General features: G+C 39.4%; 1 long non-coding RNA gene across 1 annotated transcript; it reads right to left on the bottom strand.

The window, feature by feature from the left end:
* Nucleotides 1-21,551: 21,551 nt before the first annotated feature.
* LOC125100523 (uncharacterized) lies at nucleotides 21,552-26,318 on the bottom strand. Its single transcript, XR_007127579.1, has 3 exons — nucleotides 26,166-26,318; nucleotides 23,853-23,928; nucleotides 21,552-21,976 (listed from the first exon to the last, which is right to left on the bottom strand). It is a non-coding gene; the product is annotated as an uncharacterized LOC125100523 (long non-coding RNA).
* Between the last annotated feature and the right edge of the window lie 610 nt (nucleotides 26,319-26,928).

The raw sequence follows: 26,928 nt of genomic DNA, 5'->3' as shown, positions 1-26,928 counted from the left end.
ACAAATATTGCTCCAAGCAATTGGATATCTTTAGGGAAAAAAATTGAAGTTTAACCTGTCTCATACTTTATATAAAAATTAACTAAAAATGAATCACAAACTTAAATGTAAAACATGAAACTATAAAAACCATAAAACATTTAGAAAGACATATACTTCTCAGTTACAACATGAAAAACATGATTTTAAAGTGAAAAACTGATGTAGACTTCATTAAAATTAAAAACATTAGCTCTGCTAAAAACCCTGTTAAGAGGATCAAAAGACAAGCTAAAGATTGGAAGAAAATATTTGCAGACCATATAGCTAATGAAGAACAGGAACCTAGAATATATTAAAAATGCCTAAAATGCAAAAAAAATTGAATAATCCAATTATAAAATAGGCAAAATATATAAAGAGATATTTCACCAAAGAGGGCATATAGATGGCAAATTAGCACATGGAAAGATGTTCAAGATCCACTAGCCATTAAGGAAATGCAAAGTAAAACCACAATGAGATATTACTTATACAACTATCATAAAGGCTAAAATAAAAAAATAATGACAACACCAAATGCTGGTGAGGATGTGGAGAAACTGAATCGCTCACATTGCTAGTAAGAATGGGACATGGTAGGGCACCTTGGTGGTTAGTGAATTAAGGGTTTGCCTTTGGCTCAGGTCATGATCTCAGGGTCCTGGAATCGAGCCCCACGTTGGGCTCCCTATTCAGGAGGGAATCTGCTTCTCCCTCTCCCTCTACCCCTCCCCTGGGCTCGTGCTCTCCCTCTCATGCTCTCACTCTCTCTCTAATAAATACATAAAATCTTAAAAAAAAAAAAAAAAAAGAATGGAACATGGAGTAGACATTCTGGAAAACAATTTGGAAAAACATTCTGGAAAAAAAAAAATTGAACATGCAGTGACATGTGACCCAACAATTACATTCCTGAGCACTTTTTCCAGAGAAATGAAAACCCACATTCACCCAACAACCTGTACATGAATGCTTGGAACCTTCATTATAATAATGTTCAGCATTATTTAGTAGAGTCAGAAACAGGAAACAACCTAGATGTTCTTCAGTGGGTGAATGGTTAAACCTTAATGCATCCATACCATGGAATACTACTCAGTAACAAAAAGGAAAGAACTATAGATACATGGAACAGCCTGCAGAGAATTAAAAAAGCCAATCTCAAAAGGCTACAAACTGTATGATTTCATTTACAGAACATTCTTCAAACGACAAAATTATAGAAGAGTAATGGTTGCCAGGGGTTAAGGCTGTGATGTTGCACTGTAGTATAGAACTAGGTAGCACTCTAAGTTACCAAGAGGGAATCTGGGTAAAGTGTTTATGGGTTCTCTCTGTATTATTTCCTGTAACTGCAAAATAAGTCAAAATAACAAGCTTTAAAATACTGAAGGAATTTAAAAGCAGCCCATCTGCATGTCGACAACAGATCTCTAGAAGCATAGCCAAGAAGTGGAAACTATGAATTGCGCCCAGGGAGGAAAAGATGATGGTTGGGGAACAGAGTGGGAGGTAATCCATTTAGTATACATTATTTTGTATATTTTGATTTTGAATGATGCAAAATTAATGCTTATGCAAAAATAGATTTTTCACATAATCTGTTTTGAAATCCTTCAACCAGTCAGAGCCTGATGGTTTCCAATTGTTAACAGTTTTGATTAATCTGTTAATTTTCTACTCAGAAACTACATGAAGTGGCATTTTTCCCCCTTGCAAATCAGTAACCTAGTGTGGTACTACAATTTCTTGTTCTTCCTAAACGCTTAGCCAAAATCCTCCTTTTTTAATTAGGAGGATTCACTTTAATATGCCCATTCTTTTCCAAGAAAAAAAAGAAGGTTATGGAAAAATCTGTGTTCCTAGTTGTTACTATTGTAGCTAGGACAGTGTGTTGACTATGAAATTACTGACCCCTTTCTCACATTCCACAATAGCATCAGGGCAAAAGTTGGATAATAACTTTAAGACTCCACTACTTTGAAATCCAGAATGAAGTTTTAGCTTGATTTTTCCTTTGATGTTGATAAAAACAGCTGGGAAAATATAACTGACCCTTGAGCGATACGGGTTTGAACTGCGCCCAACCATGTATACTTGCCTTTATTTTTATTTTTACCTTCTTAAAGATTTTATTTATTTATTTGTCAGAGAGAATGGGGGTCAGGCAGAGGGAGAAGCAGGCTCCCCACTGGGCAGGGAGCCAGATATGGGGCTCGATCCCAGGACCCTGGGATCATGACCTGAGCTGAAGGCAGATGCTTAACCAACTGAGCCACCCAGGCGCCTCTAAGATTTTTATTTTCTTAAATACAGTACAGCATTGTAAATGTATTTTCTCTTTTCTGTGATTTTCTTAACATTATCTTTTCTCTAGCAGACTTTACTGTAAGAATACAGTGTATAATATGTACACAAAATATGTGTTCATCGATGGCTTACATTTTGGCGCGGGGCTCAATCCCAGGAGCCTGAGACCATGACCCGAGCCGAAGGCAGAGGCTTAACCCACTCAGCCACCCAGGTGCCCCTAAAACTAGTTTTTGTTTAGAATTAAAACACGTCCAGATTTTTCTAATGTTCCTGCTGCTCCTAGGTTTTCTATCTAAATTTCCAAAAGTCTAAATGAAATGGATCTCACTCTGTGATAAAGGTAGCCCTGAAAAATGAAGTGGAAATGTCTCTCTGTATTTGGCCTCCAACCACATAACCAGCCAGGATTGCTTGGTAACGGTTTTGTCCTCCCTTACGATTTATGCTTTTCAAGTATCTTGTGCGCTCCTCTTGGAGAAGGGGTCCAGGATTTAGATGGACTTTGTAGAGGACTCCGGTATGTGCCTCTCCATCCTCCCATTTTCAAGTTGGAAATAACACGAGAACTAGTAGCTAAAAGCACCTCCTTCTAATCACTTCGCAAGTGAGGCAATAAAGCTTTAAAATAAAGTGCCTCTCCACACATTTGAAATAGAATTCCATTTACAGAAATTAATTTACATTTTTCAGGAACATGGTTGTTGTGTGAAAAGCTGTCCATCCGGGCTTACCACTGTGCAGGGGCCACATGTATAGAAAGCAAGGTCGGTGGGCCTCGGAGTCCGGCAAACCGGGGTTCAGTTCCTGCCTGACCCTCAGATAGCATTGCTTCATGGAACACTTTGCAAGGGGGATGGTACCCCCCACCGCGGAGTCGGGGTTAAGATGAAGCCACAGAACTGGCCCCTAGCTTTGGCATGCGGGAGGGGCTCAAATTCTTTTTAAATTTCCATCCCCACTAAAATCCATTTACTTGAATAAGAAATCAACTCGAACTTTGTAACAGTAGTATTGGGGGCATTTCCAAGAGTGGGTATATTAGGTTAAAAAAAAAAAAAAGTAATACAGGCAACAGTTTTTTGCCGCGTTACAGTTCACTTGCCGCGTTACAGTTCACTTTATGTAAAAACCAGAGGCTCCCTGGTGGGCAAGAAGTCTTCCTCCTGCAGGTGCCTTGGTTCCCCAGCCTGGACCCAGTCTGTGACAGAAGCAGCGAGAAAGGGAGCATCACGAAGCGGTTTCCTAAATCTAGGGGAGCTGCAAAGGCTGATACCCATGGGAGCGTCTCAGAATGACGGCTAGGTCTTGGTGCATTCACTCCTTCCAGTTTGCAAAGTTCAAGAGGCAGATCCCTTTAACTCAGTAAACGATGCATTTCCTTTGGATGCAACTCTTCAGTAGTGGTAAGGAAAGTAATAAGGTGACAAGTCCTTGCCTTCTCCCTTGCCGTTTGCTTTGGCTGTGAGGGCTTGTTTTCACTGAAGCCCCTCGTGGGGGCCCTGTGCACCTGTGCTGGTGAAATGAATCCACTCAGCCCACTGGAGGCTCCCTGGCCCCAGGTTAGACACAGCACAGAAACCCAACCACCAAAGAAATCTTCACGGGTGGATGGGATTTTGGGGAGTTTTCTTGACCTCAAGAAATTCACCCAATTAACAAGGAAGGTAGGAGATAAATACAGATGCTCTTACACATTACCTCCCATATTCTTGTTACAGTTAGGAAAATGTCTCTATTCCTTTTATGAATTTAAACTTTTCTGCTGTGACACTGTTGTTCAGTGCCCTCTCTTTCTCTGTCTCTCTCTGTCTCTGTGTATGTGTTATTCTTTAGTTACCCCTAGGAAGGATGAATAGGCATAGCTTAGCCTTAAACTCTACCTTCTGAGTGCCAAAGCACACCTGGACTTTCCTTCAGGTTGTTCCAGATTGAATATCTCATTGAAAATGTGGTTGAAGATGATTTCATTTTCTGGATTATACTCCTTGGAGGAGGGGGACGGAAATAAGGGCAAGGTAAAATCCCTGTGGGGGAGGCAGTAGGATTTTCCTAAAAAGGGAAGGAAGAACATTGGCAGCAAGGAAAAAGAACGGCAGAAGAACAATACAAAAATACAGTGTGCTCTAAAATGACCCCTTCTGGTGGCACCTGGATGGCTCAGTGGGTTAAAGCCTCAGCCTTCGGCTGAGGTCATGATCCCAGGGTTCTGGGATTGAGGTCTGCATTGGGCTCTCTGCTCAGCGGGGAGCCTGCTTCCTCCTCTCTCTCTGCCTGCCTCTCTGCCTACTTGTGATCTCTGTCTGTCAAATAAGTAAAATCTTAAAATGACCCCTTCTCAGGGGTTGAGCTTGCCTCTTTTTATTTTTTTCTCTTGGACTAGGGCAACAGATATATATCTTCGGTATAATATTAAAGGTTCTTATCCTTGGTTATAATTAATTTTCTTTAATTATTCCTCACTCTTCAGAGAAAACTGTTTTACCCATGCAGCCTTGACTGCTAGTGCTTTTGGAGAGTTAGACTACATAATAAGTAAACAAAGTGTGGAATTTCCAGCCACAGGAATGTGGAGTTCAGGCCAGCTCCCTAGTGTGGGGGGAAATTAGGGAGCTGTAGTTGGTAGCAGCTGCCAGCAGAGATTGGAGATTGCGGAGCTGAGGCTTCAGGGATGGGTATGAAATGAACTTCCTCCTTTGCAAATCTCTTAAAGAGAAAGTAAGAGTTGGTGAAATGGGAAGAGGTTGCCACGCAGATCACACTCAGTAGACACAACGTAGCCCTTCTCACAACCTGGAAACCACCTTTAAGACAAGTAACCCCCCATCCCCACCTTCACCTCTCCCCTTCTTATCTTGGTTTGTTTCATTAAGAACAAACTTTCAATGTCAGAGAATTATCAGCTGTGTAGTCATCTAACTAAATAAGACAACAAATCAATCTGAGCCCATTTTAAGAGGTTGGTTCCTATTAGATCAGTAGATTAACACCAGTAATACACTGTATTCACATCAGCGTCCGCCTTAATTGAGTATGACGCAGACAGCCACGGTTTCGAAAGACATTAACCTAGTGTACGTCACCTTAAATTTATGAATCTCTAAGTGACATTCCCTTGATGTCTCTGTATTTTCCATTTTGTTTCAATAGCCACATGGGTCAGATGTGTTTCTGAAACATTGTAGGTAGAGAATAAATAGAGAATGAAGAAAAAAAAATATTTACCGTTCCTGTAAGTTTCCAGTTGCCCTTTTGAAGTCCCCACAGTTGCATGTAACTTTAACATTCATGTTCCCAAGTATTCTGCCCTTGTTGGTGTACAATTTGCATACAGTAAGTTCTTTGTTCAAAATCTGATGTCATCAAAAGGGCAGTCAAATCACAGAACTTTCATATCCTTGTTTCTGGAATGTTACCCATATGTTAATGTGTACCGCAAAGGTGATGATCATTTCTTGGACTTCTTGGAATTCTAAGAGATTTCCGTATTGAAGCTATCATCCTACCTAAGTATGCAGCAGAATTTATGACTAGAAGACTCACAGGGACAGAATGGATCTCGATGGTCACTAATCTCTGCCTCTCTAGGTTCATTTACAAAGAAGATAGTCTTATTCTGAGACTGGACTCACCTTCTGTTGCCCATGACAAAGGCTTTGAAATGTCGAGAGGTGTGTATCTGTAAATGATAAACTGACATTCGCAGAACACTGTGCAGTTTCTGTTCTCTCCTCCTGTGCTACAGCTGATAATCTTCTGACTGTAGGGATCAGGTTCTCCATTTCCTGGAAAAGCTCACTATCCAAAGTTCTATAAGACAAATCGGAAGCAGAAAGCTCACTTAATCATTCTCAAGGGAAATATTTCTTTTTGGTAGAGAAAGCAATTTGATGCTAGAAGCCCACTTATTTCAAAATTGGGTAAGAACTACACATACCACCATTGGTTCAGGTCAGATTGTCCAGGTCCCCTTGTTGGCCCATTTGGACCTTTCCTGGGCAACCTGAAGACAAAAGCTCCAAACGGTTCTCAAGCCTAGATTTCCACTTCTCCAGGTTACCCTTTCTGTCCTTTGAACATCTAAGTATTTACCTAGAAAAACCCTCCCCTCCACTCCCCCACCCCCGGACACTTTTTTAAACATCTGACAGCTTCCGGTTTTTTGAGGAGGTGGTACCTCCACTCATACAATTTGGTGAGTTTAATCAACATGTTATTATATTAAATACCATAAGCAAATAGTAGGATAATGATGACTTCCTTCTAAGACATTGTGATTTTTGCACTATCACTTTATTTTTATTTATTTTTTAATTACACTATTTTTTTTTTTATTACCTTGGAATCTTGTTCCAAGATTCATTGTTTATGTATAACACCTAGTGCTCCATGCAATCCGTGCCCTCCTTAACACCCATCACTGGGCCAACCCATCCTCTCTAAAATCCTCAGTTTGTTTCTTGGAGTACACAGTCTCTCATGGTCCCTTTCCCCCTCCGATTCCCCTGCACCCAGTTCATTTTTCCTTTATTGATTACTTTTGAAACTTAGGTCCATTCCTATTGAATCATCAGCCAGAAACCATAAATCTGCTCTTTGGTTCCTGTGTTCCTCAATGACATAGCCATCTCAGGGATGCTATACCACTAACTCGATCATAGTTACCAAGCAAAAGAAAGCTTTTGTGTTTCTGTGCTAAATCATCAGAGTCAGAAAGAAAGAGTTGGCTCTTAAAATTACACTGTGCATGCTTAAGGTTGGTCCTTAAATCAAATCTGGGGTGTCTGTGTATATGTGTGTGTGTGTGTGTGTGTGTGTGTGAGAAAGAGAGAGAGAGAGAGAAGGAGGGAGGGAGGGAGGAAGGGTTGAGAGAGAAGACATTCCTACATTCCCAGAGGAGTTGTTGATCATCCCCTTTTCACTGAAACTAGTTTAACTTAATCATATCTCTAGTCATATTTTTTTCTCTTGCCTTTCCATTGCTGCAAATCCTGCATGAGAACTTTCTTCATTCCGATATCCTGGGAGCACATTGGTGACATACAATCAATATCTTCAATATCTTCATGGTCCAGATTCTATCCTCCAATCCCCTTGTCCCCAGGATAGTCAACACTGAACTGTTGGGCAGGGAGCAATTGCTCACCAGTCTTGTGATCTTATGGAAGGTCTAGGTCAGGGACCAAAGCTTTTCTTTTTCTCTTTTATCACCATCATCCAGTCTAGTACACAATAAATGAGTACTCAATAAATATTGAGGGGAGCAAGGAAGGAAGGGGCATTTTGCAAATGATCTGTCAAAAAAAAAACAAGCAAAAAACTGGGCATTTTATGTTTTAAGCCATGGTAAAAGGGGATTGGTGGCAAGGAAAGCCCAATACTTAAGGTAATTGGAACCAAGACTGCCATTTTATATATGTGGGGGAAGGGTTAAAATTACTAATACACATGAGAGTGGTGATGATGAAGATGATGAGAATGATAAGTCTTACTAAAACTTACTTTTTAAAAATTTTTTAAAGATTTTATTTATTTATTTGACAAAGAGAGAGAGAGCACAAGTAGGCAGAGCAGCAGGCAAAGGGAGAGGGGGAAGCAGGCTCCCTGCTGAGCAGAGAGCCCAATGTGGGCCTCGATCTCAGGACCCTGAGATCATGACCTGAGCCGAAAGGCAGAGGCTTAACCTACTGAGCCACCCAGGCTCCCCAAAACTTAGTTGATTTTTAACTGGAGAACTAAAGAAATGAGGCGAGAACAAACTTTTGATTGGTTATAATAATATTACTGACACTCATTTACCTTAACTACTTCTATCTAAACCAGATTACTTTGCAAAATGATAATGATGATAAACACTCTGGTTGGTAAGATTACTTTTATTATAATTTTATCCCCCTAGAGTATTTATATAGGCCTCTTCATAGTTGTCATGTAGCATGGTGATATGTTTTTTCAGATTATTGTTTAGGACTTTGAAAGAGTAAAAGGAAATACTGCATCTATTCAAGGAAAAATAGATTTTCCCCAGCCATGGTGAATAAATTGTTTTGTTCTTTTACTAATTAGTCATATCCTCAAACCTTGTTGGATTATCTTTCTAATCAGCCTTGGCAAACCAGTGCTATTTTGTTTCAACTGCAGATAAATTGATAGCTTAGAAATGTAGCCGTTTCTTACGAACAGTACATATAGGCATAGCAGAACCAAGACAAATGAAGAGTTGTCAGTGTTTAGAGGTATCTGATTTGCTTTTCCTGGAATTAACTAAACTTTTTTGTCCTTGGTATTCTTAAATTTCATAGAATACACCAAAATGTGGGTTTTTCTTTATTTCTCATGTTTGTCACACTACAGTTTTCGTTCACTAAAAGCATTCATCGTTCAGTCTGGGGAATTGATCTCCATCGTTTCTTCAAATATTAACTCCTTCCTTTGTTTCTGGATCTCCTAATATCCAGATGTTAGGCTTTCTACCTATCGTCTCCATACTGGTTAACTTTTCTTCTACATTTTCTGTGTCATTATTATCTGTTCCCTCTGGGAAAGTGCCTCTATCAGATTTCTAGTGTGTCCGCTAATTCGGCAGCTGTACCAACTCTACTTTTTATCCCCTCTACGGGCCTCTTTATTTCAACTCCTATGCTTTCTTACACATAATATTTCCACCTGTTTCTTTTTACATTTTCTTATTATCATTTCGTGTTGGTAATAACGTTCCTAATCCGTTTGAGTTGTATTTACAGGGCCTCTTTTGAATCCTTGTCCCATCACTTGTAAAACTTACTCTCTTGATGGACTCTGTAATCTAGTTCGCTGTTTTCTTTAAAACACACACACACACACACACACACACACACACACACACACACACACCCCAAAACTTCCCTCCTCAGATATCTCCTCAATTTAACCTATCGGTTAATATTCCAACTGGAGTACTCATTGCTCTGTCCAACAACATATATGGGGGAAGGGCAAGGGTCAAACTCCAGTCTAGCTCTGACCTGATGCCCTTGGATTGTTTACAGGGTAGGAGAGAGGTGTGAGTCCAAAGGTGGAGAGCCACGGGCACCAGAGAAACATCTTAGTTTGTGTCGCCTGTCCTGGAGGTTTGGGTGAGGAGGCAGAAGAAGAGAAGTGACCATCCAAGAGCTATCAATCCCCACCTGCTTTTTTGGGAACTCCTAACCAGTATTTGGACCTCCAAGAGTTTATACCTGACACCACCTGCACGGGGCTGGATCCTGGCACCATTGAAGGCCCTAAGGCAAGGCAGAGAATGCCCTAAACCAGGACCATTCTGTCCTTGTACAACTGTTCAAAACAGCCCTCAGTCCACCCAGGACTTTCTGACAGCTTCGTGTCTATCCCGGTGTTTCTACTGCCATGGGTGTTGATCTTGGGTGAGTGATCTTTTGGGGCTTAATGGCACAATGTCTTGACTGGAAGGGGTGATTAAAGCTTACATCACTCAAACTCCATATACAATCCTTTGTCATCCTCCCGTGCTTCATAAAAACTGTTAACATTTCGTAGAGGCCCACGGTGCTAAGATGCTTGATTGCGATGTGCAGATAATGGCAATGTGGAACTTTCAGGCATGTAAATGGTATTCTGTGATAAGATATATGAAGGGTGTGAGATTGGAAATGGTAAATCAATACATACCACCAAAATCATGGCCGTGTTTGTTTTAATCTCTTCATCGGAGACACGTGATGATGTTGTCTTTCTGATCCAGAAAGAGAAAATCCTTTAAGACAGCATCCTACCTATTTGTAAACCATCACAGGCCCACCAAAATCTGCCTGGCAGAAATGGCCTTGACTGCTCTGATAGGTAGCAGTGCTAACTTCTGGCTTTCTGTATCAGTCAAAACAGCTAACTACATGCTTAAAAACAATCAGCCCTCGAATCTCAGTCCTTAAACACCCCGCAAGTTAACATTTCTCTCTCATGTTATATGTCCCCATAACAATGCTCTGCCTCATGTAGTCATTCAAGGACACAGGCTGAGGGACGTTCCACTGAGCCAACATATGGTGGCACTTGAAGGGAGGGAAGGGACATCTTATATCGGCTCTTCTGTGCCTAAGGCTGCCAGCCCTCACTGCCGATGAACGCTCATTGGCTAGAACCAGTCACATCGCCCCGTCTGCCTGCGGGGGGCAGGGAGGGGAGCTGGAGTATGTTGTTTTCCACAAGCCTAGGAGGAGAGGAGAATGGATATTGATGAGCACTGGTAATGTCAACAACATGTCCCCAGTGCTGTGTCACTGTATTTATGATACAAGCTTCATTTCCAAGATGACATAATGTGCACATTCACCGTTTAGCTTTTTCATTCTCTTTTTCTGTTTTTTTTTTCCCCCCCAGTGGATTTACTTCTTCCACATCCCTTATAAAGATATTTCCCAAGGTTCATTTTCCAGCCATATGCTACTTTTCTTATGCACTATCTTTCTTGAAGCTTTAAGAAACATCTATCATGGTGTTGCTCATAGTTCCTTAACTATAGTAGTTTAATAAATATTGAATTATTGATGAGCTAATTAAATATCAGCTCAAGGCTAAATGGTGATTTTAGAAATTCCATATGTGTCATGCACATTTAGTAATCTTTTATACTTAATAGTAGAAATCTTCAGTATTCTACGTCTCTTTTCTCATATTACTCCCCTCTCTACCTTTTCCTATACCTTAACACCTTAACTTTACTATTAAAAAACAGTATTGGTGCTATAATGAGCTCTGGCCTTTGATAAACCAGAGTTTTTAAGTAATAACAGTATGAGGATATTCCAATGATATAAAAGTAAACAAAAGAAAGTATTTTTTAAAATTTTCCACTTTAAACGGTCGAGTGATTATCTTTGTTTTTAGTTGTCTCTAAACAGTGTTACACAAATAATACTAACTTCAATGCCAAAATAATTTTGGAAACAGTATTTTTTTTTTTTAGTATCTTCAATCAGAAGCTATTTAAGAGGAATTTTTTTCATAAATAGTAACAACTTTTGGGGCTACGAGACCAAAACAAATTTTAAAAATATCAAATTCTGGGGTTTCCTGGGTGACTCAATCGGTTAAGCGGCTGCCTTTGGTTCAGGTCATGATCCCGGGGTCTGGCCCAAGCTCTGCATCAGGAATCCCAGCTCAGCAGGGAGCCGTCTGCTGATCCCCCTTCTTGTGCTCTCTTTCTCTCTCAAATAAATATATAAATAAAATCTTTAAAACCTATGTTGAAAGTTGGGTTGCCTGGGTGACTCATTTGGTTGGACCGTGGACTCTTGATTTTGGCTCAGGGCATGCTCTCATGGTCATGTGATCCAGCCCCACATCAGGCTCTGCACTGGACTTGGAACCTGCTGGAGAATCTTTCTCCCTCTGCCCCTCCTCACTCACGTGCTCCCATTCTCTCTCACAAAATAAATAAATAACATATTGAAAGTTATTTTTATTAAAACTTTTGCATGAATATATAAGCAATTCAAAAAACAAAGTTGTTCATTGATTCACTTTTAAAAAATATCTATTGAACACAACAGTGCTTAAGGCATCTTGTTAATAAATTGACTTTGAAATCTCTGACATTCAGGTACTAATGAATAGAGTCTAAAAATCTATGGAATTCTCTTAGATGGAGTTAAATTTGTATACTTCTCAGCCTGTATTATGTATGAATATATAGAGAGACACATGTGCGTATATGTATCTATATCTATGCATTAAGAGAGAGAGCAAGGCAAATGATGTAGCTCTTGTTTTTGCTGCTTTGTTATTGGGTTCCATGGGCCGGGAAAACTTGTTTCTTGCATTGTTTTTTTAGTCTGTTTTTAGCATTGTTTTTTTTTTTAGTCTGTTTGTTTAGTCTGAAGCTATACCCAAAGGAAACTATGATTCTATATGCAATTAGAAGTAAACTTTTTACTCTATACCAAACATTTTCACGGAAAAGATTATATATTAAAACAGATTTATTTTCAAGTAAATTATACCAATTCTCTCCTATAACTGCCTACTTGAGTGCTAAATGCTTTTACATACCTATTTTTTTTATAAAGAGCCAGAAAACAGTACCAGATATACATAAAATAATGGTGTCTGTTATGAATTTTTACAGATTAGAGTATAATTAAAACAAACCACTTGCTTAAAAAGTACAATTTGATAGGCACTGACATGTACACACACTTACGAAGCGATTACAACAATCAGGATAATGAAGATATCCATCAGTACAGGGTTGCCTCATGCCTTTGTCATCCTTTCTTCCACAGTGATCTGTATCACCATCCTGTCCACCCCAATCCCCAGCCCCAACCCGGGCAGCCAGTGATCTGCTCTGGCACTAGATTTGTTTTCATATTCTAACAAGTTACTTACAAGGAATGATACAGTGTGGATTCTTTTTTTGCCTGGCTTCTTACACGCATCACAATTATATGGAGACTCATTTCCGTTGCTTCATGTATCTATACTTTGTTCTATTTTAATGCTGAATAGTATTCCATGGTATGGATATACCACAATTTGTTTATTCATTCACTTGTTTGTAGACATAAAGATGAAGCTGCTATGAATATTCAGGTTCAAGAATTTGTGTACATATTTGTGTACATGCTTTCATTAATTGTGGGTAGATATCTAGGAGTGGAATGACTGGGTCCTATGATATGTATATGTGTGATTTTTTAACACAGCTGTCAAGCTCTTTTCCAAAGCGGTCAGATCACTTTATATTCTCACAAGCAGTGGATGAGGGCTCCAGTGGTTCTGCTTCCTTGCCAACACTTAGTACAATCGGTATTTTTAATTTTATTCATTTTAACACAGGTGTAGTAGTATCTCATTGCAGGTTTAATTTACTTTTCCTTAATGACTGGTAATTTTTTTGAATTTTTGTATGCTTTTTGCCATCTTTACATTTCTTTGCTCAAGTATATATTGAGATCTTTTTCAAATCTTATCTAGGAGTGCTTGTACTTCCAAAAATGTTTATACATCTTTTTGTTCTTGCAATAGTTTGAAAGTCTGAAATTATTTCTGAATTAAAAAGTAAAAAAGAAAAAATCATTATAAATATGGTCTCAAGAATTATAAATGTTAACAAATCATCTTTAAAGATATATTGGAATATACAAATACAATAAGTACTTAAAATATAAATATATACAATATAATATTAAATATAAATTAAATCTATTTTAATTTATTAAATATTAGACAATAGTTTAAACACAAATGATGCTAGCAAAGATCAAGAAGTGGAAGAGGACAGGTGTGAGGCAACAGAAACACAGAAAGTTTCCCATCCATGGGCTAAGGAAAAAAACTCAGTTTCAATCTTGACTTGAGTAATTAGAGATCTGTTTGTTCGATGCAAGTACAAGTAAGAAGTGAAAACTGTATAAATCACCACAGAAGACAAAAGCAAAAGAACCATATTCCTTATATTGAAAGACAAAGAACACAGGACATGGCACCAAAACATAAAAATAAAGTTAAAGCAACATGACAGACAAAACAAACATTAAAAAGATTTTTTGAGAAGTGCAAAAATGTTCGCAACATAATGTTAAATAAAATGTGTAAGATCCAAAATGGATTCAGAATGACCATAATTATGTGGAACACACACATATATATTCAGCACAGGAAAAAAACGAATCGAAGTAAATACATCAAAGCAGTTGTCTTTGGGTGGTAAAATTACACACAGTTTTTATTTTCTTAATTATAATTTATGTTACTTCAAAGTTGTCTATAGTGAGAATGAGGTGCTTTTATACTAAAATAGGAGTTATATTTTTTAAAAAGAAAAATAGAGCTTTCCGTCTCTCCCTCTTTCTCCAGAAAAACCTGATTAAATGGTGCATGAAATGGCATCAGGACCTTCTGCCTAACATCTCCCAGGAAAACTGTTAAGTCTGCCCCTCGGGCAACATTGCTGAGGTAACAAGTTTTATCACATAAGTTGTTTTACCTGGAACGCTCTCCCTCACATCAATTTTAGTTTCATTCTGGGCAAATGAAAGGTCATATCAAGAAGTTACAGGAGTAAACATTAATGTCAGTCAGTTTTGATTAAAGTGGAGAACTTCCTCCCATTTCAGAGGACCTAGAAGAGGGGGAGTTTCCCTTTATATTTGCAGTTGTTTTTTGTATTATTAGATGATTTTTGGGATTCCCCTCCAGCAGTGTCCCATTTGACTTTATGGATTCACAAAGGCTACACAGAGCAGAGATCAGGCACGGACTCTGAAGACAGGATCTGGACTCAAGTTCCAGCCCTTGAGCAAGCTAGTATCTTGAGCCTTAGTTCTCTCATCCATGAAATGAACACGATAATAATGGGACCTACCTTACAATTATTTTGAGAATCTGATGAATCTCTTGTCCCCCAGAGCAACATGAAGTACTATTTCTATCTCTTGTCATACACAGAATTGGGAAACACACTGCATTTCTCCACTGGGCTCCTGCTCCCTTTTGACCTCCCAGTCTTCTGGCTATAGTGGTTTTCAACCCTTTATCTTCTATCCCCTCCTCAAAAGCTACCCGGCCCCGTGGATCCTGCATCCTTGCAGTCCTGCTTTCTCCACTGCAGAATCATGGCTGGGGATAATCCACACCAATTTATTTACACGCTGTTCCTTTTCAGAGGGCCTTTATAGAGATAATGCCTCAATGCCATGCATCCAGAATGGTGCGACAAAGAAGAGTGGTCCAAAGGATGTTAACACATGTGCTAAGAGAAAAGGAAATGGTGTTCTGAGTGCTTAAAAAGTCAGTAAATATGCTTGGTTTAGCAAAACTGATGTACGCCATTTTGAGCGCTCTATAATAGGTTGATGTGTATGTCTTGGTGGGGAAGACAAAGTATGTAGCATTTCTCAAGCTTATTTGCCTGGTGGAAACTTTAATTTTCTCTCTCCATTCCTATTAACTGCTGGAATATTTGGCAGAACACCACTCTGAAAAATACCGCCCGTCTTTCATGAAAGTAGTGATACTCCGTGGTGAAAATCCCCCCACGGTCTTGTGAGAAAGAACTGTTTCTGAAGACACCGTTCAAGTCACGCCATCTTGCCTTGGTGACCAGATGGGTTCATCACCAGAATCACCAAAGTGATTGAATCCCCCCTCACCTTGCCACAAGCCTTCAGGCCGGTGCTCATTCTACAAATTTTTACGGAGGGCTCACTGCATGGCAGGAGCTGATCTCAAGATCAGTAGCTCTGACTTTGTTTCCCTGGGAGGCGGGGGGGGACTACAGAGCCTTACTGGACAGCTCATAAGGACTATGTGCCAAAGACTAGAAAATATGAACCAGACATTCAGGTAAGAGACTTTCCCCCTCCTTTTGGGCGCTCGAGAACAGAGCCAGGCCTGAGGTGTGGACGGATGGTGAAGGAACGAAACAGTGCTATGAGTTCTGCTTGGCCCGCTCTTCACAGAACAGCACTTGGGCGTCCTTGGCCACATACATCCCATCTCCAGTGTGAGAGTCATCCAACTTAAAGTCCAACAAGTTACACAGACTGATAATACGGACAGTGATGAAAACTGAAAATATTTACTACGTGAGGCACTCTGTTTATGTTAAATCCACTTCTACTCAACTCAAAGAGCTAAGTATTTTCCCATCCCCAGTTGAAATGTCAGGCAGCTACAATCATTGTTAGGATCTTAACAAAAACATACATCCTCGAATCCCTTCTGGATGCAAGAATATTCTCATTTTAATAATGAAAATGTTCAGTGCAGTGTAATAACTACTGTTCCAAACTTTCTCCCAGCTCCCTCCTTGTCCTAGTGTGGGCAACTCCTCCTGTCCTCACTTCAGAGGTGTGGCGAGGGTGGGAGAAGTAAGGGACAAGTGGCACAGATACGGCCCCTGGGGCTCCTGGGCTGGTGGGCCGCCAGCCGGGATTCCTTCTAGGTGGAGCTCCTCGAAGACACTGTCGCTGGGGTGCTCACACCATGAGGCTCACCGTGCCTTGCCCCCAAGTGGTCATCATGCTTCCTCCCTCCTGTCCTGGTCATCCACTTGGTGGCCTTTGTGGTGTTCAAGTAATTAAACAAGGGAAGCCAGGAGACTGAGGTGCCTTTAATGTCACGGTAGCCTACATTAGCAAGCGGAAACCTAAGTCTGAGTCAGTTCCTGTAAGCACACTCCCTCGAGGAAAATGAAATTGAAGAACAACCAATCACAGACCAGCCAACTGGTTGTTCCTAAGTAAGGCAACCACTTAAGCTACAGCCACTAGAATCATTCCCTTGCTTTCCTTCCAGGTCTGCTCTATGCAAGCCTTTTCCCCACCTCTTGTCTGCGGAGTGCTCCTAGCACTGCTTCAGAATAATCCATGCTTGCTCAAACAAACTCGTGAAAATTGCAATGTGCCTCGGGTTATCTTTTAACAGTTCTATGAGATAGTCTTTCCAGATAGGGATTCTGCCATCGTTGGAGTTCACATCTTGCCCATGAGAAGCATTCCTGTTTTTTTGGCCAGTCAGCAACAGACATGTACTTTGCGTGCAGTTCAGCTCCCCTCCCTCAGCTCTGCCACCTCAGGGCTAAGCAGCCACAGCCTCTCACAGGACCTTGATGTGCTCCAACTCCAGGGACTCCTGTCAGGCTTCCCCCAGGGCTTCTCCTGAAGGTCCCTTTCTCATGGGGGTGAGAAGGAATGTTACCCACTCTTCACTGCGGTGGGGAACCGTCTCCAAATACCTTCTCTTTAAAAACAGTTCTTGCGGGGCTCCTGGGTGGCTCAGTGGGTTAAGCCTCTGCCCTCAGCTCAGGTCATGATCTCAGGGTCCTGGGATAGAGTCCTGCAGCAGGCTCTCTGCTCAGCAGGGAGCCTGCTTCCCCCCTCCACCCTCTGCCTGCTGCTCTGCCTATTTGTGATCTCTTTCTGTCAAATAAATCAATAAAATCTTTAAAAAAAAAAAAAACAGTTCATGGGGCACCTGGGTGTCTCAGTGGGTTAAAGCCTCTGCCTTCGGCTCAGGTCATGATCCCAGGGTCTTGGAATGGAGCCCCGCATCGCATCGGGCTCTCTGCTCAGCAGGGAGCCTGCTTCCCTTCCTCTCTCTCTGCCTGCCTCTCTGCCTACTTGTGATCTCTGTCAAATAAATAAATTTAAAAATCTTAAAAAAAAAAACACTTTAATAAAATAAATAAACAAAAATGCCCAGTAGAGGGATGCCTGGGGGCTCAGTAAGTTAAGTGTCTGCCTTCAGCTCAGGTCATGATCCCAGGGTCCTGGGATTGAACCCCTCAGCGGGGAGCCTGCTTCGCCCTTTCTTTCTGCCTGCCTCTCTACCTACTTGTGATCTCTGTCAAATAAATAAATATTTAAAAGAAATAAAAATAAAAAAATAAAAATAGTTCTTTCTTTCGACCCACCCAAGCTCTCTTACATGCCCAAGGGAGGTACTGAGCTGGGGGTTGCAGTGGTTGACAACACTTTCTGTAGGTACTGTATCAGTGGCCCCTTGAATCTGCAGAAATTTTGAAACTACAATTTAGTTCTAGACTTTTGGGGATTCAGTGAAAACGGAAGTGGAGAGTCTCGCTCTAACAGCCGGGTATACAGCCAATGTCTGATTTTAAATGATAGCAGTTCTCTGATTATTCATTAGATTCTAGGTACTGGAGAGAGCATCACATAGGCAAGGATTTCTGTCCTTTTAATAAGTGTATATCCACAGCTCCTAGAACAATGTCTAACACACAGTGGCGCAACAAAATTTTAAAATGCATGTATTATTTTACAGATAAGAAAACCGGGGCTTACAAAAGGTGAGTAACTTGTCCAAGCTTATTCACCTAGTAAACCAGGGAACCATGGCTGGAATAATTAGCGACAGAAAGCAACTCATGGTAAGCAGAGGTATTTTACTTAAGCTTTTCTTTTTTTAAAAGATCTTATTATATATATATATATATTTGTGAACTTATATGGAAGTGTTTGCATAAGGCCTTTAAATTCATCTTATTTTCATAGAACTCTTCCAGAATTTGGTTACTCTATTTCAGACGTTCTCGCTGGCTCATCTCGCCGGCTCATCTGTCAGACTACCCGGCAACCTGACCTTGGATGGTCACACTGCCATCTGGTGTTGTATATACGAATTACAGGTCTAACATTACATACCTTTTGCATCAGCTAACTCATTTACTCTTCTTCACAACAAACCTGTGAAATAGGTACTATTTGTATTTAAAAAAAAAAACAACACAATTTTTTTTTAAAATTTATGAGCACCCAAGTGGGAGTAGGGGCAGAGGGCGAGGGAAGGGAAAAGAATCTTAAGACAACTTGGTGACGAGCCCAGAGCTAGACGCGGGGCTCAATCTCAAAACTCTGAGGTCATGACCTGAGCTGAAACCAAGAGTCTGACCCTCCACTGACTCAACCACCCAGCTACCCTATTTTACAGATGACTTATAGACTGGCAGGACCAGGACTTGATCCCAGGCTAGCTAACTCTAAACCTCACTCTTTTACTACACTGTCATTCTTCTCTAGTAGAAGGAGAACCAATTTCACTGTTTCGGTACTGCCAGATGTCTTTGGCCCTCTGCCTCCTCGCTCTTCTCCAACCTTCTTTTTGACCTTCCGTGGGGTTATTATGCTCTCCACTAGCCATCTAGGTGATGCGAGGCGGAAACTCAAAAACGTCCTGTCATTTACTCACATAATTTTCTTTTCCTCATTTCTGAGTATTTCACTGCCAATCCGAGTGAGAAGTTATAGTCTGGTATTTCATCAACCATAATGAGGCTTACTCTTTAACATCTATAATCTCAAGTTCAATAAGCATGATGCAAGAATTCACATGTGAAATTGTTATAAAATAATGACCCACATGGAAATGTTTGCCTCATTGGCTTATAGTTATTTCTCCCTAAGTTAATACTTCACTACCTGCATGGTTTGGAAGAGAGCAACTCTCCTTTGTGGAATCAGGAAATCTGATTATTACATATCGTCGATCTAATGTCAGAGCACATTTTTAAAAAATGAGTAGGTCAAACATTCTTAGTGAGACCAACCTTTAATGCTATATCCATTTTTTTTTTTTTTCCGTGATGCTTTTATCTTTAAAATGCCTTTCAGTTTACAGGGCACTTTCACATAAGCTTTTGGGGTTTGTTGTTGTTGTTAATTCTCTTAATTACAATTTGAAGTATTTTTACTCTCATTTACAGATGAGAAAGTCGGGATCTAAAAAGTTTTTTTTTGTGACATGTCCAGGGACATAGTTAATAAGTAGCTGAGCTAGGACTAGAACTCTGTCTGACTCTAATCCAGAGCCAGACCATTTTAAAGGCTTTCCTAATATCCATGCTAATGTCAACTTCTAAATTACCTTTCTTTCCCAAGAGAGGCCTTCACGAGAAAAGAAGTTTAAGGTCAAAAGCTTTTGGAAAACATTGTCTATTAAACTCTCCAGTGGAAGAATCACAAACTTGTAATCATTTTTAAAGGCTGTGAAGGATTCCTGCATTAATGAAGCTCATTTGACTTTGTTTCATCTAAGCTTATTTGTAGATTTAATTAATCATTAAACTTTTTCCCCAAGTAATTGCTAATAACATCCAAAGGACCTGCATTAATAACTGTTCAGTGTTAGATGAACAGCATACCAAAAAGGCCTAGTTCTACCATGTGGACAAACTATCTTTAGGATCAGTCTAGCAAAGATCTGAGCAAGAGAATAGTCATGAAAGAACAAAAATAAGAGAATGCTTTTGTTTTTTAGTTCTTGGTCAAAGAGATTTGCTATGTTATAAATGCCATGGAAGTAAGAACCATTTCTAAACTTTTTTGTAAGACAGGTAGTGCAATCCACTGTCAAAAAAAAAATGTTTAATGGAGAAAAATTACATTAATTTCTCACATTGGCTTTATTAATCATAAACAATTGCTTATCAGAAAATTGAAAAATTAAGCCCATTTTTCTACTAATAAGTGGCAGAGCTTGTGGTTATTCTGATGCAGAAAGACCATTTGCAAAACCGCTATATGCTTAAGGGACTTTTGAACATCATCACTTAATGACTTGACCAATGTCACAAATGTAATTTTCTTTTTTTTTTTTTTAAAGATTTTTTTTTATTTATTTATTTGACAGACAGAGATCACAAGTAGACAGAGAGGCAGGCAGAGAGAGAGAGAGGGAAGCAGGCTCCCTGCTGAGGAGAGAGCCTGATGCGGGACTCGATCCCAGGACCCTGAGATCATGACCTGAGCTGAAGGCAGCGGCTTAACCCACTGAGCCACCCAGGCGCCCCACAAATGTAATTTTCTTAAAGGGCCAATAATATTATTAGAGAGTGTTCAAATATATTAGAAAATAAGTTGTCTTGAAATTGAAAAAAATAAATGATTATTTTCTTTGGTGCTTTTTGACTTAAAAATCAATTCATTTTCCTTTTTTCCCTCCCTGCTATTCTCTCTTATTCACCTACTTAGTGATCCAAATTTCTTATCTCAGAACTCCACAGTAAAGGAATTTTCAGGTAGAGTAGGTAGAAATGGATGCATGGGTGTTTATCTTCAGGGCAACTAAAGCACTGAGACGTTTGGACAACCACAGATACAACCTGTATTAAGCTGGCAGACTCTGTTCCCCTCTCTCTCTGCCAAACTGAAACAGGAAACTTACATCTAGACAGGTATTATACCACGCTTAGTTCTTGCCTACATGAGTACCTCCATGTACACAGATATACACACATTTTACTAAATTATTGCTCTTTCAAAAAATACTGTTTACTTAAGATAGGAGGATTTGAAAATCCATTAGCCAGAAAGTTTGAAAACAACTAGTCAACTTCCGAATTATAGTGAACGTGGATTTAATCCTACAGATTGCTCCCTATTACTGTCATCCCTAGAGACTGGAATGTTAATCTAGCTCTAACTGTTGTACTTTTGTACTTTGTAAAGAGACGCCCAGCCTACTGTAAACTGCCATCCTTGTATTGCTTTCATGGCAGAAATTTTTACTAAAGGTCAACTTGTATCATTCAAGCAAATAAATCCTAACAGCTAAGGCTGAAATGTCTTTTATCTTTTTTCTTTTTTAAGATTTTATTTATTTATTTGACAGAGACAGAAAGAGAGAGAGTGCGCACAAGTAGGAGGAGCGGCAGAGGGAGAGAGAAGCAGGCTTCCCGCTGAGCAGGGAGCCGGATGCGGGGCTTGATCCCAGGACCTTGGGGATCATGACCTGAGCCGAAGGCAGACGTTTAATTCACTGAGCCACCCAGGCGCCCCTGAAATGTCTTTTAAGTGGCCTCCCACTTTCTCTCTTCCATGAAACTAAGAGGTATCTCTTCCCCTGTTCTGTGGTATTGAGGAAATAACAGTATCTTCCCTTGGTGGTCTGCTTTACAGTCTACTAAGCATTATCCCATATATCATTTAAGCGTTGCTTATCACAAAAAGCTTGGGGAAGCAGTAGTAGTAGATATCATCCTGAGTTTTACCTATGAAGCAACGGAGGTTAGAGGAGGGTGACCAGGAGACGCAGTCATGGAGGTCAGGGCTGAGACAGACAGATCTCCCAGGTTTTCACCCATTCTCTTCCTGTAATCATACTGTGGTCAGAGTTGAGATAGAGGCTGAATAAATAAAAGACAAGATTGAGCTTTATTTCTTGAATAAAGACTCCTGAAACCCTGTCAAGATACCAGAATTTCTGTGCAAATGCTTCTGATGTGAAAAACATTTTTTCAATAACTGCATAATGAATTACAAACACCAAATGATAATCCCTAAGAACTTCAGCCACTGAGCAAGGTTAGCAAATCAAAGTACTACACAGTGAGAGAGCTGGTCATCAGGAGATGGTTCGGGGAGACGAAAATGCCCAGGAGTTGGGGCACCTGAATCCCTTTTCCATCTATGCCAACTGGCCCACTGTGTTTCCTCTGGCAAACTTTCTGGATGTCAATTTCCTTATCTATCAAGTAAGAATAATCAGACATGTTCTGCTCACCTCCCCAGGCTCTTTAAAGAACTTGGCAAAATAATTCGTGATGATGTTGAAAAGAATATGTCTCGTTCAAATGAAAGGACTGTAGTTGAGTTACTTGACTAGAACTTCTGCTCTCTTCAAATCATTTGAATAATATATAGACTCAGCGTTCTTAAAATTGTGTATTTTATTTCTGGCAATATGTGAAACGTTCAGGAATATGTAAGTGATTTTAAAATCCGTTCTGATTGGGGGGGCCTGGGTGGCTCGGTGGGTTAAAGCCTCTGCCTTCGGCTCAGGTCATGATCCCAGGGTCCTGGGATCGAGCCCCACATCGGGCTCTCTGCTCAATGGGGAGCCTGCTTCCTTCTCTCTCTCTCTCTCTCTCTCTCTGCTTGCCTCTCTGCCTACTTGTGATCTCTGTCAAGTAAATAAATAAAATCTTAAAAAAAAAAAAGAATTCGTTCTGATGTTCTAATGACTACCCCCATTTACTCTGATTTCACTTCTGCTTTTCTTTTTAATAAAGGTGTTGGTTGAAAGTGGAATGTATACTCAGGGAAATATTTAATGTCTCATCTATAGTCTGAGAAGAATAAAGTAAGAACCAAGAACAGGGCAGGCTTCAATTTCAGGCAGGCTTCAATTTGAAAAAATTCTGTAGTAAACTGTTCTCTTCAAAGTGAAAACAGAAACAGAAAAGTTGCAAATCTATTCTGTGCAGTGTGGGCAATCAACTTCTTAGTAATGCAAGTAGGACAATGAGGCAAAGAAACTATCCTCCTGATCGTACTTAGTCAATTTCTAAAAGCTGGCAAGATTCTAGGAAGGTATAATAACTTTTTATATGAATTGCAAAACGCTATTAGAGAAAAGAACTTGTTATTATAATACCATTTGCAAAGCTCTAATTAGGTGCAAAAAAACTGTTCAACCGTCAGACGCCTGCCCTAGAAAGTCTGGAGCATGTGGACAGTTTGATAAAACTCAGAAGTGATTTGATGCATAGAAATTGTCAAACCTAGAGATTTCTTAAGAAAGGAAAATGGTAAATAATGGAATTAAATTTGTTAAGGAGGTTATGTAGCAGGATATTAACACCAAGGAGACTATTTTACCTTTTATTTTTTAAGCCACATTTAGTTATTTTAAATTTTATTTACTTTATTTACTTTGCAGAGTATTTTGATTTTTGGAATGAAGATTCTGTCTTAATCTGAATTTTGGGTACTGAGGCTCGGGTGGATCAAAAAAGTAAATTGTTTATCACACAGATAGGAATGAGTGGAATTAGGAGTTTAACTGTCTATCAAAATCCACACTTTTCTACTACCCCACATTGTATCACTTTCTAATTTTCCAGCCCATAATTCCACCTCTCGTAATTCATTGCAAGGGAATAATTTATCAGGAAAAAAAAAAAAAAAGCTGATACGGAAGAAAAAAAAAAAGGAATTTAAGGTCTCTATAATAACAAACATTTAAACACATTATGGTAGATGATCTAATAGACTATTTACCTATTGTGAAAATGAGATTTCCTCTTAATGAAAGTTGAACTCTTGAAATGTATCTAAGTTTCCTTCCCCAACCACTCTAAAATGACAAGAAAGGAGAGATTAAAAAATAACAAACCATAAAGCGAGTACGAATGACAAGAACATCAGATGAGAGGTGTCAACAGATTTATGGAAAGTAGAAAGCACACCACATTGTATTACTGGGTTTAAAGGGCAGAGACAACTGCAAGGCACTGCAGATGGGACACGAAAGTGAAGCAAACCAGTCAATCCAGGAAGCCCGGAAGGGCTGGGGGCATATGGTTTAGTGGAAGACAAGGATGGCAAGGGGTTTGGGGGAAAGGCTGTGTACGGACACCAGTGCTTTTCTCAACATCTGCTTCTCACCCAGCCCTCTATATTCACCCTTTCTCCTCCCTAGGAGAATACCAAATGCTTCTCTGAGTGTGACTTTGTGGCCATGTGATTCAGGGGAGGACATGGGTGAAATGTGGGAAACAGAAAGCTAACACAAGAAAGCAGAGGAGGCAGGCTCAGGGAGAAGGGGCCCAGAATTACACACAAAGCAGGGCACTCTGTTAATTTGAGTTCTGTAATGCCATAAAGGTCAGCCTGGGAGTACAAAAAAGGTTTTTCAGAGAGCACTTTGGTTTTTAAAATGCTCTATTTAATAAACTTATAAATTCAAAGTTGATTTTAAGCACTTAAGTTGACTTAAAGATAACAGTATGAAAAAAAAGATAACAGTATGGTATTCATAAATTTATAAATAAATAAATAAATTCATAATAATAAATAAATAATAAATAATAAATTCATAAATAAAATCACTTTTGAGGGATCCTTTTATTAATATTCAGTCCCATTGAGTAGCTTTGTTCATGACACTTGTGTAGGCTTTTTAAATTGCATTTTAAATACTTCAAGTGTGTGACAAATATTCCAAGAATTTATAAATTCTTATAGATTTGGTAAGTTAGATTTCAACTTAAAATCAAAATCAATTGTTAACTCAATCACACACCTTACAGTTCGCATCATAAGGCTGATTTGTTAACTCCCATTAACCAAGTTTTCTTAAATACTACAATTACATAAACCTCAAAACTGCAGAGATTCTTTAACACAAAAAAATCACTTTCTTTAACACAAAAAAGAGTTTAAATTTGATTCCTTAACTACTCCTCTACTTAATTAGAAGTCTTCCCAATGTTAAAAGATAAATGGTTCTTTCCCACTAAGGAAAAAACTCTTACCCACCCACAAAATATTGAAGTTACCATCCCATTTTTGTGGCCACCTGTTAGCATGTCCAAAGTTTCTTTCTATTCCAAGAAGACCTTGGACTAGCCTGGGATGGGATTCTTGCCTTCAACTTTGATGGGACTTACAGAGCACAGTATATTGCTGCTGTACTAAGTATGCTATGACCTTAAGGAGGAAGAGGGTTTTACGTAGCCTGCATCTCTTAGACTGTAAATACACATTACCTAATTTTTCTGTCTACTCAAAGAAGTCTCTAAGTTGGTCACCTTTATATAACTGGCTATGTGACTTGATTAGATTTTGAATTTCATTGGCCCTCCTTCAAGTATAAATATCCCCCTGTGTAACTTTAAAAACTGAACTTCATGGGGTGCCTGGGTGGCTCAGTTGGTTGAGCAACTGCCTTTGGCTCAGGTCATGGTCCCAGAGTCCGAGGAAAAGTCCCTCATTGAGCTCCCAGCTCCGTGGGGAGTCTGCTCTCCCTCTGACCTTCTCCCTGCTCATGATCTCTCTCACTTTCTCTCTCTCTCTCTCTCTCAGATAAATAAATAAAATCTTTAAAAAAAAAAAACAAACTGAACTTCATGAATCTTTCATTCACTTCAAATTTTTCCTGACTGGTAGGACCACAAAACTGTTAGGTATGGTAAGATGTCATTGGATTGACTTCTGAGTATCTGTCACTTTTTTTTGGGGGGGGGGTCTAGTTTTGTGTGTCCAACTTCTAGAGTCATCCTACTGACAAGAAACATGAAGGAGCTATTCAGGGGCAAAACATGGAACTAAGTATTTACCTGGTTGTTGAAAATAATACCGAACTCCACATATTCATTTACGTATTCATTAGAGAATTTAAAGAACTCACAATACATCCACTGAATGGAAACCGATTTTACAAGAAAGGGAATGATCAGAGCATACTACTTTGCTCAACAATAAGCAATATTTACATACCCACTCATACTGTAGGCCCTGATTAATGATTTAACAACCTTGTTAGAGAGTAGAAAGGAAAAGCAGAATTTAGAAAGTTAAATTCTTACTTACCATAACGAGAAGTCAATAGATAATATCTAAAATGGATACATCAAAACACAGTTGTGTAAGATTATTATATAGAAATGTAGAGGTGAGTCTCTGAAGAAAGAGCTGGAAAACACATAAGGAGATGCAATTTAGAAAATAAGCTTGGGGTAGGGATGGGTAGAGGTCAAAAAAAAAAAGGAAGGAAAGTGAAGCACTTTTTTTCATTTTAGTAACTTGACCTAATATAAACATATTAATTTAATAAAACTTATAAAACATTTTAAATGAAATGATAGAATTTTAAAGTGATAGTTATGACCATGATAAACACTATGGGTCATGGGAGAATGTCATGCCATGGAGTAAAGAACCTAGGAAAAACAAAATTTTCTGTTTGTGGCACAATAATTAGACGTATGTAAAGATATCTAAGAACAGTAACTGGAAGAGACCATGACAAAATGAGAACAGTCTTACCAGGTTGATGGAATAAAAATGACTTAAGTTTTTTTGAACTTCATATTAGCTTGACATCACTTGTTTTGAAAAGCTATTACAATTTACAGACTACCAGTTCAGAGCACACACTCTGAGATTGTATTAACATGGAAACCATCCCTGTCTCCGATAGTTTAGACTCCAATGTCAACAAAATTCTTTAAGCCTCCTAAATTAAAGCTTCTCACTCAACACCACCCTAGGCACCTTTATGAAGTCGTCCTTGTTTGCCTTTCCTATCTTCCCCTATGAGCAATCTCTTCCCGCCCCAACCTTATTCTGATCC

The sequence above is a fragment of the Lutra lutra genome, chromosome 5 (genome assembly GCF_902655055.1).
Source record: "Lutra lutra chromosome 5, mLutLut1.2, whole genome shotgun sequence".
Lineage (NCBI taxonomy): Eukaryota > Metazoa > Chordata > Mammalia > Carnivora > Mustelidae > Lutra > Lutra lutra.
This window is presented reverse-complemented; position numbering and strand designations above follow the sequence as displayed.